This window comes from Wolffia australiana, chromosome 5 (assembly GCF_029677425.1).
Source record: "Wolffia australiana isolate 7733 chromosome 5, ASM2967742v1".
Lineage (NCBI taxonomy): Eukaryota > Viridiplantae > Streptophyta > Magnoliopsida > Alismatales > Araceae > Wolffia > Wolffia australiana.
In genome coordinates this window covers 12,754,037-12,780,712 of record NC_135839.1, presented here as the reverse complement: position 1 = coordinate 12,780,712, position 26,676 = coordinate 12,754,037, and the positions used below count along the sequence as shown (strand labels likewise).

The 26,676-nt window shown below is 44.0% G+C and overlaps 1 pseudogene; it reads left to right on the top strand.

Annotated features, from left to right (window-relative positions):
- The first annotated feature begins 20,441 nt into the window (after positions 1–20,441).
- LOC144703973 (small nucleolar RNA R71) lies at positions 20,442–20,520 on the top strand (annotated as a pseudogene).
- Positions 20,521–26,676: the final 6,156 nt, after the last annotated feature.

Below are 26,676 nucleotides of genomic sequence, written 5' to 3'. Positions count from 1 at the left end.
TCTAAAGCAACAAGACAACCTCAAAGGCGACTCAATCCGCACATGTTGGAGGTTGTTAAGAAAGAAATAATGAAATGGCTAAAAGCTGATTTCATATATGCCATTTCAGATAGCCCATTGGTAAGTCCTATACATGTAGTGCCTAAGAAAACAAGAATAATAGTGACAAAGGATGAGAATGGAAATGAAGTTCAAACTAGAGTGGCTTCTAGTTGGAGAGTATGCATAGATTATAGGAAGCTTAACTCCGTGACAAAGAAAGATCATTATCCATTACCATTCATTGATCAGATTCTTGAAAGACTTTCAGGTCAAAACTTTTATTGTTTTCTAGATGGATATTCATGATATAACCAAATTGAAATTAACAAAAGTGATCAAGAGAAAACAACATTTACATGTCCAGTAGGTACTTTTGCATTTAAAAGGATGCCTTTTGGGTTATGCAATGCACCAGCTACTTTTCAAAGATGTATGACTGCTATGTTTTCTGATTTAGTAGGGGATTGTTTATAAATTTTTATGGATGATTTTTCAGTGTTTTGTTCATCATTTGATAGTTTTCTATCTAATTTAACCAAGGTGTTGTAGATATGTGTACAGAACAATGTGGTGCTATGTTGGGAGAAGTCCCACTTCATGGTGGAGGGAATTGTCTTAGGGCACCATATCAGCAATGATGGGCTAAGGGTGGACAATGCCAAGGTCGAGGTTATCCAGAACCTCCCCCTGCCCACACCCCTAAAGCAACTTAGGAGATTTCTAGGGCATGTTGGCTTCTACAGAAGATTTATTAAAGATTTTACTAAAATTTCTAAACCCTTAGCTAATTTACTTTTAAAAGATACATTGTTTGTTTTTGATGAAAATGCTAAAGCATCCTTCTTGCAGATTAAAGAGGCTTTAATTCAAGCACCAATATTACAAGCTCCATATTAGAGTAAGCCTTTTGAGATTATGTGTGATGCCTCTAACAGTGCAGTGGGAGCTATTTTAGGACAAAGAATTGACAAGAAGCCAGTTGCCATCTACTATGCAAGCAAAACTTCAGGAGGAGCATAGGTAAATTACTCAACAACTAAAAAAGAATTGCTTGCTATTATTTTTGCCTTAGAAAATTTTCGTTCTTATTTGTTAGGTAGTAAAATAATTGTGTTTTCAGATCATGCAGCTTTAAAGTTTTTATTAAACAAAAAAGAAACCAAACCTAGATTAATACGGTGGATTTTACTTTTACAAGAATTTGATTTAGAAATCAAGAATAAACGTGGAATAGATAATACAGTTGCAGATCATCTTTCTAGATTATCCACTGAATTATCTATGCCTATCCATGATGATTTTCTCGATGAATATATTTTTGAAATTCAAAGTAAAAAGCTTCCATGGTATGCTCATATTGTAAGTTTTCTTGTCACAGGGTTAGTACCTAATAATTGGGATGTTAATGATAGAAAGAAGTTTTATAAATATATTAATTACTACTATTATGATGAACCTGAACTTTTAAAATTAGGTGTTGATCGTGTGTTTAGAAGGTGTGTACACGAGTAAGAACAATGGAGCATATTACATGTTAGCCATTCTTCTTTATGTGGTGGACATTATGCTCCAAAATTAACTGCATTTAAAGTTTTAAATAGTGGATTATTTTGGGCAGGCTTATTTTCGGATGCTTTTAAGTTCTGCTCTAGTTGTTTAAAATGTCAAGCTGTGGTAAATATCAAAAAGAATGATAGAATGCCACTACAGCCCATAATTGAAGTAGAAATATTTGACCTATGGGGGATTGATTTTATGGGGTGATAAGCCAAAAATAGGGGTAAAAATTATGCAGTTTTTAGCCCTTATCATTGTAAATTTTAGCTTATACAATAAAACTTATAAAACCTCACTTAAGATACACATGATGAGTGAAGGTATCGTCCAAGGGAGGCTAGTAAGGTGTTCAATTCGATGATTTTCTATAATTAGGACCACTTACTCTTCAATGAGGAGCAATTTAACCTAATTGGAAAGAATATTGAGAGAGGAAGATAGAGGAGATGAGAAGAGTGGAAGAATTTAGGGGACTCTAAGCTGAATTAATTGATCCAAAGAAGAGGATCAAGGAATTCACTTTAGAGGGACTTAAGAAGAAGGTTTTTTACTTGTTTTGTTTATTTTGTGGATTAGATAATTCAGAACTGACTAGAACACTATGTGATAAAGATAAAAGAAACTAAATTTTTAATATCCTAGAATTCAAATTTAATTTTTTAGAGTTTTTCTTTGGGAATGCAGTTGAATGCCTAGTTAAAAATCCCTCAATTTCTCCTCTCAATCCTAATCAGGGCTTGTACATGCCGCTCAAGCCAAGCGATTTAGAAGTTCAGATCAGAATCAAGAAGAACAAACAAGAAATTGAACTAATTTCATTTAAAATGCACCAAAATTCAAATACAAAGAAGGGAAATGTACCAAACAGGTTGATCCAGGCTGGGGCTCCTCTCTGTCTTGAAGCTGTCATAGAGAACATCAAGAATGACCCCCCTCCTCTCAAAATTCGGCTTTTACACCTAGGTAAAATAGAATAAATTACCATTTTACCCCTAATTGGTTATTAATTTATATCTATCAATGCATGATTGATTTCCATGATCCAACCATACAGATAGAAAGAGGGGATCAATACGAGCAAATCCATAAAAAAGTCATCTCAATCGGACTTCTGGATCAAAAGTTATGAATAAACGAATTTAAACCAATATTAGCCATTTGATTTAAATCCATTTATATATATATATATATTACTATGCGCTGATGTGTCGCCCTCCTAAGGGCTAGTGACTTTTCAACTTCTCCAAGCGGGCTTCTTCCCGTTGCGCCACGTACCCCCTGGCGAAAACAAAACCAAAACAAAACATTCAAAAGTCGGAAATTGCATACGTTTCGATGTGCACCTTTGTGTGCGTCTGGGGTTGAATTCTTCAAATGATAATCTGCCATGTCACCGCCTGTGCGTGCGCTTCGCATACGTCGCAGGGGCGGTAATCTTACAACAAGTGGCCTCTATCACTGGCCGCCGTCAGATTTTCATTCGACGGTCGTGATGAGGCCACGTCGTCGCTTCCAGATATCGCCCTGAAATTTACATACAAGTCCTTTGCGAAATAAACATTTGTTGTCCGATGCCGCCCAAAAATAATTATAGATATACCCCTTGCATATTCTCTCTCCTCCGTTTTTTTCTAAAATATTAAAATAATTAACAAACCATTTGCAATCAAACCCTAGAAGATTTTAAATTACATCTTTACGCCTGTAGTCATGACCGAGAGCTTGATGGAGGACCATCCAGCAGATGGCGGCTCAGCGACGACGACGCCACCCGAGGATGCCACGATGACGCGCCACCAGCCACGCCGAGGCGCTCGAGTCGACGTCCGTCATCCGGGCTTTACCATTTTATTATTTTCATCATCATGTTGTATTTCTTTCCGAATTATGGATTGGGCCATTATCGTACGGCCCGTCCTCGTCTTTGATTTTATATTTTAGAATTGTATTTGAATTTGTAAGGAGAGATCGAACCACGTTTCACGACGGTACGATCTCTCCCCACGTTCTCTCGGCACCCCTCCTCCCTATATAAGGGGAGGGCATGCCCAAGGAACATTTGGAAGTTTTTGAATTGAAATTGTTTCAAGAATCTTCCCCCTATTGTAGTCGTAGCATAGGGAGTTTGGCTAGCCCCACCTCTTCGTCGAGACCACTCCGAGGAGTAGAGCCCACGTCCTGTCCGTCGAGATCACTCCGGGTGTGACGTGTTCAACCGTACCGTCGAGATCACTCCGGTACGTTAAAGATTTTCAAGAAGCTGTGGAAATCAAGAATCGAGAGAGCACCCATCGAGATCACTCTGGGCGTCCTCGAAGGTTCGCGACGACTACGGCGCCGAGCTGCATTCGGGAAATCATCTCCAACAAGGAAAACCACCCGCGACCCACCAAGAACTCACCACGCCAGGTTCTTGGCTCTACCCGTCCATCTCCCCATCCTTCATCCCTCCATCGTTTCTTGAATCTTCCTCTTCACCCTCATCGTTCTTGACCATCCCCCACCACTTTCCATCGTTTCTTGAATCTTCCTCTTCACCCTCATCGTTCTTGACCATTCCCCACCATCTTCCATCGTTCTTGACCATAACCACCCCATTCTTGCATCACCCTTTGGCTTCCCCCCCCACCCCCTTCTTGATTCGACCGCCACTTCTCCCATTGCCGCCCCGCCCCGAACCCCGATTCCCGACCACCCCGCATCACCGCCCGCGTCGGGGACCCGCTCCGTGCCGCGACCCCACGCCGTGCCGCGGACCCATTCTGCGCCACGACTCCCGCGCCGCGCCGCGGCTCCACCAGCGCCGCGGACTCGCGCCCAGCCGTGATTCAACCGCGCGCCGCGAGTTCGTGCCGCGAGTTCGCGCCCCGCCGTGGTTCCGCCAATCGCCACGGTTCTGCCGCACACTGTGGCTCCATGCCGCGCCGAGGCTTCGCCCCGCGTCATCAACCCGCCCTGCGCCGCCGTTCTGCCCTGTATCGTGGCTCTGCGCCACCGCCACTGCCAGTCGCGACCGGTGCCGCCCCGTCACTTGCGCCAAGCCACGTTGATCATTCCTGGCATTCCGGCCTACGACAAGATGAATCCGTCCCCGGAATGCTGTCTCTACGCCCGTCTTCGATACGCCGTGGACTACATATTCTAAGGTCAGCTCGTCTCCTCTCCATCCTTAACCAGTATTATTACCTGTTCCAGTGCCGTCCTCCACTATCGCGTCCTCTGCCGCAACTCATCACTCGACGACGGATTAGGAACAGCCACTATTGTGAGAGCAGGACTTTCTTGAGGTAGACGGTCTGTCACTTGATCTTTAAATTCCGAACTTATCAGGGCCGTTAGACTCCCCTCTCGTCTAGACGTCTAGTGGTCTTGAGGGTCATTGGGAGTCTGACTTTCGGATCAATCTATTTGGTGATCGTCACCGTCCATCGCGTTATCTCCTTGTGTCTTAACTGCTCGATCATAAAATCTCATTGTGTTTGCATCATATCATCATTATTCCTGTGACGTGAAACGCGCCGCTCGATCCCGGCCGTCGGCGTTTCGCATCAGAGCTGTTTTGAGGGTCTTTTTTAAAAAAAACTTTTCAAAAAGGCCCTTCAAAGTTTGAAAATGATGTCAATACGTTTTTTTCTCTTATAGATATATCCTTTTTTCTTAGAATAAATGCATTTCCTCTTCAAATAAATCTCAGAAAAATCCTAAAAATTCGTAAAAATTCTGGAAAATTCTAGAAAATTAACTTATTCATCCAAATACTGATAAATCACGAAAGTAAATATTAAACTTGCCATTTTCATTCAAAAATTGTTATTTCGAACTCCAATAAATCCTTTAAAATTTATAGAATTAACAGAAAATTAGGAAAAAATCAGAAATCACTTGAAAAAAATATTTTCATGTAAATATATGATAAGAACCCCATTTTAGGCTCTTTAAATGCATAAAATTGTGCTAATAACATGAAATAAAGACCGAATTTAGGGTGTTATCATGGGGCCATTCCCAAATTCAGATGGACATGAGTACATCTTGATGGGAGTTGATTTTCTTTCCAGATGGGTTGAAGCAATCCCCACTAAGTCAAATGATCATAAGTAGTAGTGCTTAAATTCATTCAACAACATATATTTTGCAGGTTTGGTTGTCCTAGAGCAATTATTAGCGATGGAGGAAGTCATTTAATAATTCTCAATTCAAGACCATGCTTAAAAAAATATGGGGTTCAACATTGAATCACTACCCCATATCATCCATAAGCCAATGGTCAAATTGAGAAGTCGAATAGAGAGATTAAGAAGATTATTAAAAAGATTATTAGGCCTGATGGGAAAGATTGGTCAAGTAGATTATATGATGCTCTTTGGGCATATGGAACTGCTTACAAAACACCCTTAGGGATGTCTCCTTATAGCATTGTTTCTTGTCAAGCATGTCATCTTCCAATGGAAATAGAACATAGAGCTTATTGGGCTATTAAGAAACTTAATTTCTCTTTAGATGCAGCAGGAAAACAGCGTTTATTGCAGATGCACGAACTCTAGGAGCTGAGGAATGAAGATTATGAATATTCAAGAATCTATAAAGCCAGGATGAAGCATTTGCATGACAAGAACATTAATCGTAAGCACTTTCAGAAACATCAAAAGGTATGGCTTTATAATTCAAGGTTAAAACTTTTTCCAGGGAAGTTAAAATCAAGATGGGATGGACCATTTATAATTACTGACATATATGATAATGGAGCAGTTTTGATTTTGGATCCTAAGACAGGGAAGGAGTTCATAGTAAATGGTATGTGATTAAAACTGTATGTGGAAGCAGAAGATTTATTGCAACCCACACCAACAATATTGCTAAATCCGATTGAGCCCACCGAACAGGAAGCACCAACCTAGGATTTGGATTCTAGAACTTTTGTCTTTTTATTGCATTTTTATTTCGCAAATAATGGGAATTAACCTAATTCCCTAGCTCTTAATTTTTCTTGCTTATTTTGTTTTCAGTTTATAGCTTTTTCAAGAATTAAGAAGAAGAAGAAGAAGTACAATTCACACACAAAATGATATGTCGGCTGATCATTAGTAAGTTCTTTAAAGATCACGTCTAAATAGGTTTGCAATTCTGAACTTCTGAATTACAATTATGATCGATTCCCATGCATTGAGGACATTGCATAATTTAGTGGGGGGGAGAACATTTCATGTGTTTAGGAGTGCAAGTGATGGCGCAGCACCACCGGACGTCATCGAGCCAGCACACGAGGAGCCACCGTCGTCATCGAGCCCACCACCGACACGTGTCCAGCCGACACGACGAGCCGCCACAGTGACACGCGACGCCGAATTCAGATACTCGGTGTGACGTACGCATCGTCTCACCATCGGAGCATTCCACCTATCTTCCCTTTGTTTTGATTTCGCTTCTTATTTCCCTATCTTAGTGTTTCTTATGTTGTCGTGTAGTGAGGAGAAGAGCCCATATGAAGACATCTTCCCCTCACATGGGCCTGACAAGCCCATTTCATTTTCCTACCTCTTATTTTCCTTTGTTGCTTGAAAGGGGGCCCATCTTCACCCATTACATAAGGGGGGGGGGGGGGGGCGTCCTAAGACTCACTCTTAAATTTTAAGTTATACAAGTTAAAAAATTTGAAGAGTCACGATCGCGCGAGCAGGGAGAAGGAAGGAAGAAGAAGAAGAAGAAGAGGAAGGAGAAGAAGAAGAAAGGAGAGAAGAAATAAGGGGAAAGAGAGCCGCCGTCCGCCGCCCAGCCACCGCCGTTTGCCGCCGCCGTTTGCCACCCGACTGCCGCTTGCGGTCGTTGCCACCGTCTACGCCGTCGCCGCCGTTTACTGCCACCGCTCGCACCGTCCCCGCACCTCCCGTCGTCACCCACACCCTCTGCCCGCTCCTCTCTAGCCGCCCCCGCTCGTCCCGTAGCCCCTGCCACCCTCCGTCGCCCCATAATTCCCGCGCGGCCGTTGCACATCGCCCGGTCACGCCTGCCCATTTTTCCACCTCCGCCCTCGCTGCTTCCCTCTCCTCCCGTCGCCCACACCACTTTTCTACCTTCCTGTCCCCACCTGCGATCTCCCGCGCCTCCTACCGCCCCCCATTTTCCCTCCCGCAAAATCGCCATCGCTGTTCCCCGCCGTGCCCTCTCTCTCACCCGTCTCCGCCCGCGCCGCGCCGTCGTTCTCTCTTTGTTCGGCCGCGCGTCACCCATCACCGTTAGACCTCCCCAGCGCCCACGCTCCCCTACCCTTGCACCCGCCAATTGCCCACCTCCCTCTACCTCTCCCTAACCACGCCCAACGACCCTGTTCATCCGCCAGCGACGACCCATTCCGCTACCGTTCCCTCGCCGCCCGCGGGCGATTCTATCACGCTGGTAGACGTTCTGCGTGCACGGCTCTGTGAACGCGTTCAGGCCTTGGCAATCTGCACTGCTACAACCTCACGCCTCCTGTCCAAGGGCGACCTGCCGCCGACAGTGATCACTCCTGCGCCCTCGTTCTCAACGGCATCGCCCCATCGTTCAGGACTCCCGCATTCTTACGGATCTCCGGATACGCATATCTGTCGCCAGTGCGACATCGATACCCTCACTCGCTCTCCTTTTGTTTACGTCCTTTACTTTCTTCAGTGCACTTTTGGTTTGCCTCCTCCGCGCTCGGGTTAGATAGGTGAGCGTGAGACAGGTTGAGAAAATGACAAACATTTCACGAGAGTCTTTACCCGTCCGCTACGAGTCGGGAAATCCCGACGAGTGTGAGCACTTCAGCAGGAATTCCCCGTTCGGCGACGTACTCGCCCTCGACCCTCTCGGGCGAGGTTCAGGAGGCCCGGTAGGCTTCACTCAGGCGACCCGTCACTTCTCTGGAATGGCATTCATTGCTAGTCAGCGCACGCACGTACGATATTAGGACTTTTATTAGTTTCAGGAAAAATTCCTATAGGCTGGACGTCTCACGAGAGGAAGAAGCTGTTGAAAGATGCACGGTTCTACTTTTGGGAAGACCCGGAGTTGTTTCACCAAGGGCAGGATCAAATCTTAAGGCGGTGTGTCCCCGAGAACGAGCAACAGAGCATCTTGGAATTCTGCCATGCAAAACCCGGAGGAGGGCACTACTCGGCTAAGGTAACCGCTCATAAAATCGTCGAATCTGGTTTCTTTTGGCCTACTCTATTTCATGATGCCCAGAAATTTTATAATACGTGTTTAGCATGCCAAGCATCCGTCAACATAAACAAGAAAGATAGAATGCCTCTACAACCCATCCTAGAAGTGGAAATCTTTGATTTGTGGGGGATTGATTTTATGGGTCCCTTTCCTAATTCTAACGGGTATGAATACATATTGATGGCAGTTGACTACGTGTCCAAATGGGTAGAAGCCATTCCCACAAAAACCAATGATACCAAAGTAGTGACCAATTTCATAGAGAAAAATATTTTTTATCGTTATGGATGCCCACGGGCCATTATTAGTGATGGAGGTTCCCATTTTACCAATTATAACTTTAGAACTCTCCTTAAGAAATTTGGTGTGCATCATAGAGTCACTACCCCATATCACCCTCAAGCCAATGGTCAAGTCGAATTGAGCAATAGGGAGGTAAAGAAGATTTTGAGGAAAATAGTGCGTCCGGATGGGAAGGATTGGTCTAGGAAACTCGACGAAGCATTATGGGCTTATCGGACAGCGTACAAAACACCCCTAGGAATGTCTCCATTTAGACTAACTTTTTGAAAGGCCTGTCACTTACCTCTTGAATTAGAACACAGCTCTTTGGGCCATTAGGAGACTAAATCTAGCCTTAGATCAAGCAGGCAAGCAAAGACTTCTTCAACTACATGAATTTGAAGAACTCCGCAATGAAGCCTATGAGAATTCAAAGATTTATAAGGCCAAAATGAAAAACTTCCATGATAAAAGCTTGAGGAGAAGAGCATTTGTAGAGAATCAGAAGGTGTGGCTCTACAACTCTAGGTTGAAATTATTCCCGGGGAAACTGAAAACTAGGTGGGATGGACCCTTCATTGTGCAACAGGTTTTTGAGAATGCAGCAGTTATAATTTTAGATCCTGCTTCTCAAAAACAATTCACTGTTAATGGGCAACGGCTCAAACCCTACCTAGAAGAAGAAGATCTACATAGCCCCGTGAGTATCACCTTGGAGAAGCCACCACACGATAGCAGCATGATTGGATAATATTTTTATTCTATTTCTTATTTTCTCTATTTTGTTATTTGGTTCTGTTTTTGTTTTCTTCGTTTCTGTTTTTGTCTTCATGTGCAGCCAGACCTATCCAAGCCCACCTACACCATAAATGGACAACTCTCATGCCGGTCGCACTCTCAATACCATGGTTTGATCTCCTTTCTCCTTCCTCTTAATTACGTCCTGTCATGTAGGAACATGCCTTTTGTTGAGGGGGAGAGGGGAGTATAGTTGCATGCATCATCCATGAAATTTTTTTTCATTTTTGCATTACCCAAACCATGGATATTCAATGATCCTAGGAGATGTTTGCACAATGATACGCATGATACTTAGATTCCTTTTCAAAGGTGTTGCAAGTGAAAGACTGGCCAGCTAGGGAATCCTAGGTGAAATAAGCCTAGCTAGGTGCACTATGATCCGTACTTTTACAGCCACATCTCTTACCATTATACTTCTCTCGCCTCGCCATCCACCTCGGGTTGAGTTAGCACTTACATGCACGAAATTTTTAGCTTTAGTGGAGAGTAGGGTTAGTGTTAGCTCAGTGGCAGTATTATTATGACGTGAGTGAAGCTCCATGAACCAAGAAGGATACAAAACTTCGTCGGGGGAATAAGCTGCCGGTCTACTAAGGATGGCACATGGGTAGTGGATAAGCACCACCAAACTACAAAGTGAAAGTTGTAATGCACAAAAACAAGCACAAGCTTGCATCATAAGTACCAAAGTTGATTGTCATAAAAAATGACCAACAAGCAGCAAATGCCAATGAAAATAAAGGTGGAAAAGCTGTTTCCCATGTGTTTAAGCCGATGCTACTATAGCCATAGTATTGAGCTAGCATTAGCACCGCTCTCTACGCCTCGTTCAGTAGTGCGCTTGGGGTGTTAACTCGACCTTACTCCATATACTATGTACTTACTATATGTACTCCGTAGATCAAGTGCACTTAGTTGAGGTAGAAGGCTGAGATAGATCCTAAGTTTCTCCTACGCTGGTCACGTTCAATTGGTGAAAATACTCCTTGAAAGGAGCATGAATCAAAGTTATCGGAAGTCAAAAGTCAACTTGAGATCATCTTTTATTCTCATCTGCATTTCATTACTATGGGACTAGTAATGATCTTAGTTGGGGGGTGTTTGATGACTCTCAAACATGTCATCAAATATGTAATCTTTTGAGTGTTAATTCCTTAAAATTATTGTGTTAATTCATGTGAGTATCATGCATATGCATCATTTTGTGAAAGTACTAACCCCACTTGATTCTTTGAATCAAGTGGATTATATTTAACATTTTATGGTTAGTAAACATTCAGAGACAGGTTAAGACGATCAAGGAAGAAGACGAGGATCAAGTGGAGCGGGCAAAAATTCAAAGAAGGAAAATTAAGAAAATGCCCCTAGGCAGGAGTTAAGAGAAACCTATAACTACTCTCTTGAGAGTTCATTTTAGGGGGTCAGAATTTTCTCTAAGGGAACTAGGGCTTGGAGAAGAAGGATTTCTGCACCCTCCAGGAGCTGATGAGCTTTTGGAGTTGAAGAGGAAGATCAGACTGAAGATAGCTTGGATTTAAGACCTCCGCCTCGCCGCAAGGACGTGACACCCGACGTAGGGAAATCTCAAGCTTCAGCCCTGTAATCCCTCTCCTTTTCAGACAGTTTTGGTTGGGTTGGAAGAATCACCAGATCTTCCAATGTTTTCCAACTGAAGATTGTTTTGTTTTGATTTGATTTGCAAAGTTTAGGTTTGTCGAATCTGTCTTCCTCTAGTTTATCCTAAAAATCTACAGTTATCTCTTGATTCTTTGAATATGCATCCTTGAGCAACATCTAGTGGAGCAGCCAGCGACCCAGGCTCTCGCCGAGGTCACCAGAAACCCACAGGCAAAGCCACCTAGCTGGTGGCCAGGCTGCACACCATCTGCCGCCCACCGGGACCTGCACGCGGGCAACCCGCGCGCAGACGGCCGCCTGAGCAGCGTCCGCGCGCTGGCAGATCGCGCATAGGCAGGTCGCCTGCACGCGGACTCCCGCGCACGGTAGCTGCTGCAGAGGCACCGCGCGCAGCACCCGTGCGGAGGTCCCTTCCGCGTGCGGCGATATCTGCGCGCAGCCTCAACCTGTGCGTAGACAACTGCCTTGGCAGTGTTCGCGCGCGGGCAGGTCGCCCGTAGGCAGCCTCCCGCGCACGATAGCTGCTGTAGAGGCGCAGTGCACAGCTCCCACACGCAAGTTGCTTCAGCGTGCGGCGATAGCTGTGCGCAGGCTCATCCCACGGCAGTCCCTCTCTTCGGCAGAACGACCTTGTGTGCACGCACACAAGGTGTTCGTTGTTTTGTTTTCTTCACAGGTGTGAACCTGCGAGTGAAATAAACAACCTAAGAGACTATCTTACCTGAGCAATATTAAGAGGGGAATCCTTATTTGCTGAAGAGCAATTACACACTTTGGAGGGAACCCATTGACAACTCTGAAGATAAATTCATTGCTGGATTAAAGTGAACATAGAGACCTGAACATACCAATTGAACACCAAATTCTTCTCTGCTGTATTCCTTGCTCCTCGTGGATCGACCCTTACTTGCCCTAGGGCTGTGAGGTAAAAATTATTGTTGAATAAGCTCAATCCTCACACTACATTTCTGCTAAATAACCAGTAAAAAATCACCCCAAAATTGAGTTTATCAATCTACCTTGCCTTGCCATTCCCCTATGTCATTCCATTTGTTATACCATGTATCATTCATTTGTTCAACCATGAGCCATATACCTATCCACTTTCTTGAACTTTTCTCTAACCAAACAGCCTTTCATGGATGGTAGCCATCTCCCAAGCCATTCTATCTCCCTTTCGATGGGATCACCTTTATCCCATCTCTATCACCATTTCTGTCTAATTTCGCTCTTCAAATTCTTATTACCTCTTCTTCTCTTCAATGAATTTTAATAATGCCCTTATTAGAGTCAATGATAATCATTTCTGTTTTCTCTTTCACAATGTTTAGTATTTTCTTTACCCAAAAAAAAACGAGAAGGTCCTCAAGTTCAAGCAAAACATGAGGAAAACTAAAAAAAAAAAATTTTAAAAGTTGGGGATTTTTGTGATAGCAATTGTTAGTACATTAAATTTGTTTCAAGTTATTGAATCCAGTAAGGGCATTACACATGATTTCTTTCTATTTCTATCTCATTCATCTAAGTCTTGGGAGAAGGCAACCTCAAATGATATATCCTCGATAAAACTTTCATTCAAAACCCATCACTTCCCCTTTGACATGCTATCTTTTGTTCATTCTTATTCTCTTACCCATGCCATCACACTATTTGATATTCTGTGCTAATTGGGAGGCGGAGAATGTCTAGATTTCATCTTATAGTTGGAGGAAACTTCGTGGAGAATTTTAACACAAGTAGCCGCTACCCGGAAGAGAGTGATCTTGATATGAGAGGCGAGAGGTCCACCACTTGAAGAGTGCAGTGAGGAGCATTCTAGATCATAGTGTAATATCCGGAGAGAAGTACATCTTTCTATTCATTTCATTAGCTCTATCCAAAACCAAGAGGATGGCACCCATATTCCTAACAAGGTGGAATCCAAATTATCGAGGAGAGTTTTGTTTGAGCATGTTATTGATAATTCTAACACTTCATGCAGATGAATGAGGATTGATGGATGAAGAAGTCATCTAAAGAAATAATGGTACATTGCTAAGGGACTACCAATGATTTAAGTTGGGGGGTATGATAACTTGCAAATAAACATGATTAAGTAATGAATTTTACATTATATTTATGTGTTTTAATGACTATATTTGGATGTTATCATATTAAAACAAAGATAAATCACTTACACTTTCATTTTATTATTATTTCTGGTTTTTTATCATTTATCACATGGAATTTAACCTCATTTTAGTGAAGAAATATTTTTTGCAAGACCTTAAATATTTGGCTAAAGGTTGGTAAGGGCTTTTCTAATTTTTCCGGAATTTTCCCATTTTTTTTATATAATGTTTTGACCATTATATAGCCAATAAATAATTTTTATATATTTAAATAATACATACTTAATTTATTTGGCATTTTATAATGTATTTTTATATATATAAAGGGTATCCACGTCATTCGCCCAAAATTTGGGCGAATGAGTGGATAATTATTATTAAATAATAAGAGAGGGAGTGATTTTATTAAAAAAAATAATAATAAAACAAGTCGTTAGCGCGTGCATTTAATGAACGCGCTAACCGACATTTCTGTCAGGAATCGACATTTTCTGGCGTCGATTTTCCGCGTACACGCAGAAATCGACGCCGTAAAACAATGAAAAAAATTAAAACGGTAAGCTCACCGCTTTTTTTTAATGTAAGACAGATCAAACATTGCGGCTTGACGAAATATATATATATATATATATATTCCTTTACTTTTTTTTTTAGACAGGGCGACGTGGCATTCTCTCGACCATCCAAAAAGGGGCACTACGAACCAATGATTGTGCGCTGATAACGCGGACAATCACATGTCAAGACGCAATCCGAGACAGTGAAAAACGAGAAAGAATAATGTCGGCCAATCAGAAATTGCTGATTTATCCTATCTAAAACTTTGATATCTTGAGATCTAGACGTCCGATTGGGCTGAAATTTTGAGGGTAGGTTCGTCCTTTCCGCCTCTACAATATACCGTTTGGATCTTTTTCTGGAAATGGGCGGAAATTACTTTTGGAGGCTCTCCCCAAGCATTTGGCCAGGAAGGACACAGGAGGGGTTCTTGAAGTCAACAGATCTTGCTTCTGCACTCAAATTTGTAAGTTTCTGATTTGTATTCCGATCATCTTCTTGAACGATTCTATAACGCCAAGGCATGGGCGAAACGTACATGCCATAGAAGTTTATTTTGAATGAAATTAGCACTTCATTTTTATTCTGATTCAAGATCTGATTTTTTATCCTTAATTCTACATCAATTTAGAACCTTTCTGCATCATTAGATTTGTAATTTAGGGTCGGATTTCATATTTTCCCTGTCAGCGGAAGGAGTCCACTCGAACTTCTCACTCTTTAATATATCGGTGATAGGTGTCGTGACTGCGCTAAACTCCAGGATAAACCTGCAATAGAACGTTGCTAGTCCAATAAAACTACGGATGTCGTGGATGCTCTTTAGTTTCAGCCATGCAGTAATGGCGTCGACTTTAGCCAGATCGGCGGCTACTCCACGCGAGGATACAATGAATCCAAGAAAAGAGACCTCGGTGGTGAAGAAGCTGAACTTCTTGGGGTGTGCATACGACTTTTCTTGGCGTAGTGCAGCACACACGTATCATAGGTGCTAGATGTGGTCATCTCGAGTTTTGCTGTATACTAAGATATCATCGAAGTATACAATACGAATTTGCCAATGAATGACCGTAGCACTTCGTTCATGAGTCGTTGGAAGGTGCTAAGAGCGTTGGATAGCCCGAAGGGCATGACATTCCACTCGAAGAGGCCGTCTTTGATCTTAAAGGCCGTCTTCCACTCGTCCTCTGGTCGGATTCGTACCTAGTGGTATCCACTTTGCAAGTCTATCTTAGAAAAAATAGACGCGCCAATTATCTCATCGAAAAGGTCTTGGACTCTTTGTATTGGAAAACGGTACTTAACCGTAATTTTGTTTTAATGGCTCGAGAGTCACAACATATTCTCCAAGTTCCATCTTTCTTGGGAGCAAGCAAGGCCGGCACGGCACAGGGGCTGAGGCTTTCACGGATTAAGCCCTTAGCCAGTAATTCCTTTACTTTACCATGTATCTCCTCATACTTAACCGAATCCATCCGGTAGTGTGGGAGGTTTGGGAGTGTTGCTCTTGGGACCAAGTCGATGGCGTGCTGAATATTCCGAAGGGGTGGGAGCTCATCTAGGACTTCCATAGGGAACACGTCAGCGTACGCGCTGATGAGTTGAGTAACCTCCAGGGTTTGGTTCCCGTCACCCAAATTGGTGACTCCGTCAGATAGAATTACCGCATAGCACACGCAGGTGTGCTCACGGTCATGTTCTAGCTCTCGCCGGAAGATGCAGCCATTGGTGATAATGGCGGTGTGCGTAGCGCGCGATGGGATCCTCATGGACTGAGTTGGTAACGGCGGCAATCGCACAACGGGTACCAAATCAGGCGTCGTCTGCCGTAGATGAAAGAGCAAGTGTTTGCTTGACCCGCCAACTGAACGTCATGGTCATATAACCATGGCCGACCAAGAACAATTGATGTAAAACGACGACGGCCGGGATCGATCGGCGCGTTTCACGTCACAGGGTTATGATGCGAATGTAAGGGATGTAAGCCGAATGATGAGAAAGTATGAATGAGCAGATAAGGATTTGACGGATAGCGACATCGGCCGTACCGATCAACGAGAGAGGAGTGATCCTAAGATCAAACTCCTAATGACCCGCTGGACCTACTAGATGTCTACTAAGTGAGGAGCGTCTAACAGCCATGGAGCGTTCGGTGTCCAAGTCGGATGACAATCCGTCTACCACAAGAATCCCTACGCTCGACAAAGTGGCTAGTTCTATCCGATGATGTTCGAGAATATCACGGTAGCGGACGCGATAGGGGAAGACGAGACTGTCAAAGATAATAATACTGGAGTTTATGGAGGGGAGATGAGACTGACCTTTGTATCGCTTAGTCCAAGGTGTCCAAGTCGTCGAGCGGATGCTTAGTGTCGGGTCGTGCGGACGAGTGTCATTGACGAGGACGAAACCGAGTGCGGACGGTGCGGTCATAACTACCAGCGGAGAGCTGAGTCCACGGGTGGCGTGCAGCAAGAGTCAGAGCAGAGGGCGCACAAGGCGCGCGCTTGGCTGGCGCACGGCGTAGTCGTGTGGGCGGGCAAGACAGCGAACCAAGTGTCGTGGGAATAGTCGTGTGGGTGGGGCAGAAAACCAAGTAAGCAGTTATGGCGTAGAGGGTGGGAGTCAAGAAATCAAGAAAGATGAGGGCGAGGGGAGGGCGAAGGGGAGGACGAAGGGGAATCAAGGAGATATGGTGAGATCAAGAAATCAAGAAATCATGAAATCAAGAAATCAAGAATTCATGAAATCAAGAAATCAAGAATTCATGAAATCAAGAAATCAAGAAATCAAGGGGAAAGAAAGGTGGGCAATCAAGAAAGACAAGAGGAGGTGGTTGGGAATCAAGAAACGATGGGGAAAGGAGGGTGGGCGATCAAGAAAGGCAAGACGAGGTGGTTGGGAATCAAGAAACGATGGGGGAAAGGAGGGTAGGCGATCAAGAAAGGCAAGACGAGGCGGTTGGGAATCAAGAAGTGATGGGGAAAGGGGGGTGGGCGATCAAGAAAGGCAAGACGAGGCGGTTGGGAATCAAGAAACGATGGGGGAGGGGAAAGAGGGGAAATTCAAGAAATGTGGGAGGATGTTCAAGAACGGTGGTGGGGTGGATCAAGAACGAAGAGAAGGGAGGGGTATGGATCAGGAATGGTGGAAGGGTGGAAAAAGGTACCAAGAAATGGCTTTCTTGAACTGTAACAACCAAGAACCCTCCAAGAAAGAGGAATTCTTGATGGATCTGGGGTGTGCTCCCTCGGCGGAGCAGATTTCCCCGGTTGATGACGTGTCGATGATGCTTCTTGAATCTCCCAAGACCCCCGAAGTAATCTCGACGAAGGCCTCTTTCGATTCTTGATGGCGGCGGCTTCTTGAAACACTTTCCTCGCAACGGAGTGATCTCGACGATGCGCTTTAACACGTCTCCCTCGGAGTGATCTCGACGGGAGAGACGTGGGCTCTACCCACGGAGTGATCTCGACGTGGGGTGGGGCTAGCCAAATCCCCTACACTACTCTCTACAATAGGGGGGAGACGAATTGTGAATAAACTTTTCAACAATGACTCCAAGGTGTTCCTTGGGCATGCCATCCCCTTATATAGTGAGGATGGGTGCCAAGTGAACGCGGGAGAGGATGAACCTTCGCGAGACGTGTTTAGGCCTCTCCTTACAAATTCAAAATACAAACATAAAAAGTAAAAATGACGAGGACGGGGCCCAACAACATTGGCCCAGTCCACAAATCCGAAAATACAAACACACATGAAAATGAGCATAAGTAAAAAGATAAAAGTTCTTACGCGGGGTACTTAGACCCCGGGTGGTGAGCGTCGGCACGAGCTGCTCGGCGTGGCTGACAACGCCCCGTCGCGTTATCCTCGAGATGGTTCTTCGTCATCGTGGCATCGTCCTCGAGATGGTCATCCATCAATAATACTACCAATCTTTATCGGTAGCACGTCACACAACACCTTCTCATCGTATGTTCTCAGGTTTGATAGTAGTTCTTATCCGGTGGATAGGAACGGTCATCGTGATATCTCGGTGCGTGATACTCTTTCGGTTGCGGCGGAGTCCTTCGGCGTTCTCCATAGTCATCCTCCCAATCTGGTGGCCTGTTGTAGCGGGGCAGGTGCATCGGTGGATCCTGCGGTCGGTGCGTCAGAGTGGGAAGGTCCGGCATTAGGGCCTTGCCGGGACGTTGGGGAACCTTGCTGGTCAGGGGGACACTATAGTGCTCGTTCACCGAGGGCCTACGGGTAGGTGCTGCGGTGATGGAATGTCGGTCTTCGGATGTCCGAGATGCAGGTGGCCCCGCTTCGTCGGGAGGCACCGAAACCCGTGGAGCGGGTTCCCTAGGCGGCGGAGGAGGTGAAGCTACTTCCTCGTTTTCCAAATGGTCTGTCTGAAATTTTTTGCCTAATGGATCATCGGTTAGAAGATCCCCTATGATGAGATCATTATGATAATCTTCGTCGCGTTCAGCTATGTTGGCATTCGGACACTAGGTTCGCGTGTGAACCATCCTATGGTCAACGATCTACTAATACAGTTTATGCGGGTTTAACTAATGATGAATGCAATGAAATGACGTGGTATAGATGCAAATGAATTTTGAGATATGGCGTGCGTAAATTGAATAAAAATCTCGAGTGATATGCTACCGACCGTGTTAAGCAAAAGCTAACACGACTGACTCTGATACCAATATGATGTAATACGAGGGAAGTGCCAGGATCGGACGGCTTGTATTACGTCACAGGGGAAATGATGAGTGAATTCATAGCTAATTATATGAAATGAATGTCCGTTTAGAAACCCTTGATGAGCAATAGGAGACTACTACGATGAGGAGTGATGTTCAATTTCGTAAACCAAGAAAGATATTGATCGGGTTAGACTACTGATAGACTCAATTTTTTAGGTGTTTTTTACTGGTTGTTTAGCAGTTAATACGTGTGAGGATTGAGCTTATACAATGATATTTATAACCTCACAGCTTAGGGTGAGTGAGGGCCGATCCACAGGGAGACGGCAAAAAACAACAGAATAATTCTTTCTATCAAATCAGTTCTTTTGGATCTCAATACTCAAGTATAAACTCTGGTAGACGATCTTCGGTACAAACGACACAGCTTTCTTTAAAAGTCTCGGTGCAGCAAATCTTCAGTAAGGCTTTCCTTACTGAGGATTTGCCTTTGCCCTTTGGGGCAATTTCACAAACACCCAGCGGGTGTTTGTGCACGCGCGAGCGCCTGCGTAGGCGAGCCTGCTCGCGGCGCTGCTGCACGCGGGCAACCCTGCTCGCGGCGCTGCTACGCGCGGGCGACCCTGCTCGCGGCGCTGCTGCGCGCGGGCGACATGATGCATTTCTCAATTTTGAGATTGCTAGAACTTCAGGATTGTCTCCATTCGTCTCATCGTGAATGGAGTGCTACACATGATGCAAGTTGCATGGATTTACTAATGGTTTCGTGGGAAGTTTATACGATGTGCACGGGAATTCTGGAGTTATACCTTGGTGTTCAGGTGGTGCAGGTCTGAAGCTCTCTAATAGCTTCCTCATCTGCTCTTGAGATTCCAGCACTTGCTTTGTTTGAAATTCCATCATCATTTGCATCTTCATCTCCATCTCCGCCCGCAACTTTTGGTTTTGCTTCTCAATCAAATCTGAAATGACGGGGGTAAGTGATGAAAAATCAGGTTGGTTCTGAGATGGAACCTGGTACTGCTGTGGAGGCCTGTGCTGGAATGGTTGTCTCTGCTGGAACGGAGGTTGAGCTGCCGGCTTGTTCCCTTGGTGGAAGGTCTCTCCGTTTTGGAAATTTGGCCTCTTTTGACCTGCCCACGATTGTTGCGGCTGGTTGAAGGCCTTCACCTCTTCTTCCATGGCTTGGCAAGCTCCATCTTCATGTTCCCTGCTGAAGCAGAGAGAGCAGATCTTAGCTTTAATGATAGGACAGTTACCTAAAAAGACATTCTTCAAGGTGGAGGTTAGCTCCTCCAATTTCTGGTTAGTCTCCCTTAGGCCCGCTTGTAGCTCTCCCTCCTTGGCGTTAACCTGTAGAACTCCTGCTCTTTTTGGCTGCAGGTTTCTCCCATTCTGATTGGCCCCAATCTCCTGAAAGTCAGTTTCTGCAACTCTCTCCAAAATATCGAAAACTTCATCCTCATATGCGGTATAAAACGTTCCACCCGTAGCGAGATTTACTTTGTTTTTCATAAAATCAGAGAGAGATTCATAAAATATTTGGGCTAGTTGACATTGCTCAATGCCATGGTGAGGACATTTCCTCAACAAATCATTGAATCTCTCCCATGACTCACTAAAGGCTTCTCTGTCATGAGGATGGAAATTGTGAATTTCTCTTCGATAAAAATTCATTTTGGATAGAGGGTAAAATTTCTGCAGAAATTTTCCTTGCATCTCTTCCCACGAATTAAAAGTGATTCCTAGATTACGATACCATGCAAACGCTTTATCTTTAAGACTTAGAGGAAAATATTTCATTTTTAACATCTCTGTAGATATTCCAGGAACATTTTGAGAAGAGCATCAAATATGAAAATCATCAAGGAATTCTAAAGGATTCTGTAATCCGTTAAATTCAGGTAATCCGGGCAGCTGTTGCGCGCGGGCGTGCCTGCGCACGGGCGTGCCTGCGCGCGGGCGTGCCTACGCGCGATGCTGCTACAAGCGGCAGCTGCACGCGGGCAGCTGATGCACGTGGGCTTCCCTGCGCGCGGGCGAGCCTGCGTGCGCCGCAGCTGCAAGTGGCGGCTGCGCGGCGAGCTGCGTGCGCGCGCGCTGCAAGTGGCGATCGTGCGCGGGCGAGCTGCGGCGCCATCGCTGCAATCGGCGCCGCGGGCGAGCCTGCGTGCGCCGCTGCTGCAAGTGGCGCCTGCGCGCGGGCTTGCTACGCACTATGCTACTACAGGCAGCGTTTGCGCGCGGGCAACTGTTGCGCACGCAGTGCTGCTAGCAGCTTGAGCCGCTGCCGACCTAAGCTAAGGCCTGGGTCGCTAGCGGTTTAATTGCTGGCTGCGTGTGAGAAATTCTAGTGCAAATTCAGTAGAGGGCTATAGTTTTTTTGAGGGAAAACAAGAAGTAGGATGAATTGAACACAAAAAACTTTGGATTAACTAAAACATAAACAACTCTGGTTGGAGATTGCTGAAGAACCTTGCATGTTGCTTCAAGCCCAACCGAGGTTGTCCAAGAGGGAGAAGAATACGAAGCTAAACCAGCTCAATCACTCCGGCTTCGTGTCACGTCCTGTCTGGCGAGTCGGCGATCTTCTTGAGCGGGTACTCTTCAGCTTGCCTCTCCTCCCAGCTCCAATGGCTCATCAGCTACTGGAGGGTCTGCAGAACACCTTCCTCTCCAAGCCCTAGCTTCCTTAGAGAAAATTCTGGACAACCTAAAATAAACTCTCAAGAGAGTATTTATAGGTTTCTCTTAAGTCATGCCCAGGGGCATTTTCGTAATTTCTGCTTTGAATTTTTTCCCGCTCCTCTTGATCCTCGTCTCTTTCCTTGATCTTCTTAACCTGTCTCTGAATATTTACTAACCATAAAATGTTAAATATATTCCACTTGATTCAAAGGATCAAGTGGGGTTAGTGATTTCATAAAATGATGCATATGCATGATATTAGCATGAATTAACATTATAATTTTGATGAGTGAAAACTAAAAAGTTTAATTATTTGATGACATATTTGAGAGTCATCAGCCCACTATGAGAGTCGTGTTGGGCCAAAGAAAGGAGGGCAAGGGGAAGGTCAAGTCATGATTATTTATGAATATTTCAGGGGCTTAAATGGTGATTGGAGGACAACCTTGGACGTGGATCCAAGCCAGAGAAGAAGATCCAGGCATTCAATCCACAAAACATCCAAGGGTGGAGACTTAAAGATAGCACCTTTAATGCTAATTAAGGAAAGAAGCCTTGAACATCCAGGGGGTATTTCAAAGGTCTCAATGCTGATTGGAGGACCATAATGGACGTGGATCATGACCTGAAAGGAAGATCTGGCCATCCATTGTATTAAAAATCCAATGGCTCTCCTTTGCTCTCTCTCCCTATATAAACCCCTTCACCGTATTGTAAAATTCATCTTGTGATTCAATCCAAAGTAATGTTTGGTCGCCTAAGTGCAATTGAGTCATAGATCCATTCACCTCAGTGAGTGCCAGGCTGAGCAGGAAGCATCTAGGGCTGAAGAAGCTGGTGGAAAGGAGAAGAAGAAGTCCCTTGGACCTTAGCGGGTGTGACAAAGAGGTTACCTTATTATTTCTCCTTTTTCATTATTTTCTATTCGTCTTTTGTCTTTTGGTTAGTCTTGGATCATCTAGCCAATATCCAGAAGGTTCCAGTGCATCCAACCATGCTCTAAAATTCGTTCTAGAACTCATTCTAGAGTGATTTTAGTACAGTCCATTGTTTCTCTCTCCTCCACCAAGGCACCTTCCCCATTTGGCATCCGGACTTAGCCAAATTTTGACTAAGTCCAAAGCGCCAAACTGTTTCATTTCCTATTTTGTTTTAGTTTTCAAATATTCCTAAAAAATACCAAAAAATTATTTTCTGCCTATTAATATTATTATAATATTATAATAATATTTTATTTTTCTTTGTTATATATTTTTATTTAATTAGTTATTTATCTTCATATGTAGTAAACCTACCTCTAAAATTATTAAAAAATACATAACTAAAGCACAAATTCCTAAGAAAAAATACCCTTGCTCCCTGTGGATCGACCCTTACTCTCCCTACGCTAGTAAGGTTATTATAAACTTTTGTTGTTTTAATTCGGATAAACCAACGACACTAATTAGTGAAGTTAGCTCATCACTAATTACCCCAAAATCTGAAATATCAGCAGCCTATTGGTTGCCGCATTTCAAATTTCTTTGGCGGGCTCTCTCTCAGTGCGCCACGTACCCCACCTGCGAAAAAAGAATAAACAAAAGAAAATCGAAAAGCAGGATTTGCATATGCATCGCTACGCATGTACCGGTGCGTTTCTTTATACCATATCCATTAAACTGTCACCACGTCACCACCCATGCACGCGCGTTGTATGCGCTGCACGGGCAGTGTACTTACCTCCTGCGTGTAGTGCACATCTCATATCCTTTGGATTTTAATCCAACGGCTATGATTTCGCCACGTCGACGCGGCGGAAGGCACCGGCGCGCTTTTTCAACAAAGCCCTTCATAAAACAGATTATTGATATCTGACGCCGCCCAGAGGTATTTGTATATATGTCCTTTCGGCACTCTCTCTCCTCCGATTTTCTCTAAAATTAATAATGCAATTGCAAATAAACCCTGAATGATTTTAAATTGGATCTTTACGCTTGCCATGGCGACCGAGAGCAGTTTTCAGGGTCTTTTTGCAACGAAACGTTGCAAAAAGGCCCCAAAAAGTCTAGAAATTGCATAAATACATTTTTTTCTCTTATAAATATGCCCTTTTTAATAGAATAATTGCATTTCTTCTTGAAATAAATCCCAGAAAATTCCTAAAAATTCGTAAAAAATTCTAGAAAATTCCCTGATTCATTCCCATGTTGATAAATGTCGAAATAAAATTTTTAATGTGCCATTTTCATCCAAAAATAATTATTTCGAGCTTCAATAAATCCTTACAAATTCATATAATTAACAGAAAATTAGGGAAAAATCAGAAATTACTTGAAAGCATTATTTTCGTGTAAATATATGATAACAACCCAATTTTAAGCCTTTTAAATACATAAATCATGCTAATAACATGAAATAAAGACCGAAATTAGGGTGTTATCATATACCCCCCTACTTAGACATTCCTAGTCCCTTAGCAACATCTAAGTACTTTGCTGAATTATCATCTCTTTCATCCTGTAAGTCAGACAACAAGTGTGGGAAGTGTTAGGTGTATCAATCACAAGCCGAACTAAAACACTAAATGACATTTTGAGCTCCAACCTTTTCAGGAATGTGGGGTTTCTTTCTCCTTGGCTTGGATGCCTAAGTGGATGAGAAGGGAGTGTACTTGTTTCTAGGTATGACGCTATACTCCTCAGGTAAACTCTCTCCACTCATGTGGAGCTGACCTCACATCTCTAGCGAGCAAGATCACTCTCTCCCGGGGTGGCGGCCACCTAGTACTTGCTTCTCCATTAGCCTTTTCTCTTTCCTAAGAATAGAAGAAGCCATTTCCTCCTCCTGTTGAGCACAGAATATGGAACACAACGAGAAGAATCTATGATAGAGTTGCGATGGGGGAGAATAAGACTTTGTGAAAGAATAAGGGTGAGCATGAACAATGAGAGATTTATGGTCCAACGGGTGCGGTGCTACCTTGGATAACCTACTCCCAAGATTTTTAGAAGAAGTGAGGGAGATAGAAGAGATGAGACCAATGTGATGATATAGAGAAGAAAGACAATCTTGCCCTGAATTGAAAGTCAAAACCAGAAATGGTGCAAGTCAAACCCCTCCTTTCTCTTTGTCTTCTTCTCATTCCTTTTGTCTTTTTTTTTTTTTTTTCAAACTCTTTTTTTTTTTCGCTTCTTCTTTGTTTTTTTTTGTTTTTGTTTTTTTTTTTTGGTATATCAAACAAGGAGGATAACATCAAATGAAACACTTTCCATGACTTGAATGGTTTTTCAAATATTTTATCGCAACTAGCATGAGTGTCATAACAATCACATTGGTCTAGGGAGAAGAGATAGAAGAACGAGATTTAGATGATGCAAAGCGAATTATTGATAGAAAAGATACAAAGAGGCAATATCGTAGTGATACCGTGGAAAGGGAGATAGACGTACTTGGGAGATAAGCATATCCTCGGTAGTGGAAGCAAGGTGGTGGAGTCAAGTTGTGATGGATATGGCGTGAAGCGTGTGGAACAATAAGGTGAATGAGGTGGTGGATTCCGTGCATAGGACTCGGAGAATGGCTGCTCACTATTTTGGAATGAAAGTAGGCTAATGGGGAGACGAAATGCGTAAGTGGGATCGGCTATTAGAGTTGATGGAATGGGGGCTCTCAGTTCGCTCATCACTCCCCTTTGAAGCATAGAGCTTCTACCCTTGACTTTCCATCGTCTAATCACCTACTAGACACCCTCCTCAATTTGAAATTGAATCCACATCGCCCAAAATCACTTGTGTTGCACCTCAACATGTTCTTGATCCGCTCTAGGAGCCTAACTTCTCCACACTTGTTCCCAAACCATTGGATGAAAGAAAATTAATTCATGACTATGCATGCTAAAGATTGTTAGAAAAACAGGTTCACTTCATGTAGAATTCTGTAAAATTAAATGCATGAACCATAGTTTGTCACCTAAAAATGAACTATCTCCCCCCCACCAAAACCTGCATTGTCCTCAATGCAAAGCTACTAAAATCATGAAGAATAAAATTGAGGTTAGAGGGGCAAATAGTGATATGGAGGATATGGGGCCCTTTAGCATTATGAACAAGAGATCCTGGCGATAACTCAGATTTGCTGAATTATATACTCCCGCAACCTGGTCAAAGTTACCACAAGAGATGCAACAAAAGTAAGGAGCTATAATAGTAAAAGAAAATAATGCAAAGAAAAAATGAATCCTAAAATGTAATGAAAAGAAAACAAATCTTATTGATGCTCTTAAGTAGAGGGTGATGTCGCCGCTTCTAAAGAAATGTCTTCATTAGGGGGGTGCGGCTCGTGTTCAAGGAAGGGTTTCAAACGCTGCCCATTGACCTTGAATTCATCTCCATGTGTTGGATCTCGAAGGAGAACAGACCCATTGTCGAAATGTTGACATACTACATAAGGTCCATCCCATCTTGATTTAAGCTTTCCTGGAAACAGTTTAAGTCGAGAATTATATAACCATACTTTTTGGCCATGGGCAAAAACCTTCCTGTGTATGTGTTGATCATGGAATGCTTTTGATGGCGCGTCACCACCGGACGTCATCGAGCCAGCAGCAGAGGAGCAGCAGGACTTCCCCGACCCAGCACCCGAGGAGCCGGCACTACCCAGCTCGCCACCGAGACGAGTCCAGCCACCACGACGAGCGCGCGGCAACACGGGATCCGCATTCCGTTACTCGGCATGACGCGGACGCCACCACCGGAGCACACCGACACCTTGGTTACCCTATTCTATAGCTTTTCGGGTTTATCGTGTTGCCGTGTAGCGGGGAAGGATCCATATGGGGAACCCTTCCCCCCCCCCCCCCCTTTTTATGTTGGGCCTGACAAGCCCGTTTTCATTATTTCCTTTCCTTTCCTTGTTTTGTTTTGTTGTTTTTGGACTTAAGGAAGGGCCTATCTTCACCCATATATAAGGGGAAGAGGTGGGCGCCTCCTGATGGCACGTCACCACCGGACGTCATCGAGCCAGCAGCAGAGGAGCAGCAGGACTTCCCCGACCCAACACCCGAGGAGCCGGCACTACCCAGCTCGCCACCGAGACGAGTCCAGCCACCACGGCGAGCCGCCGCAGCAACACGG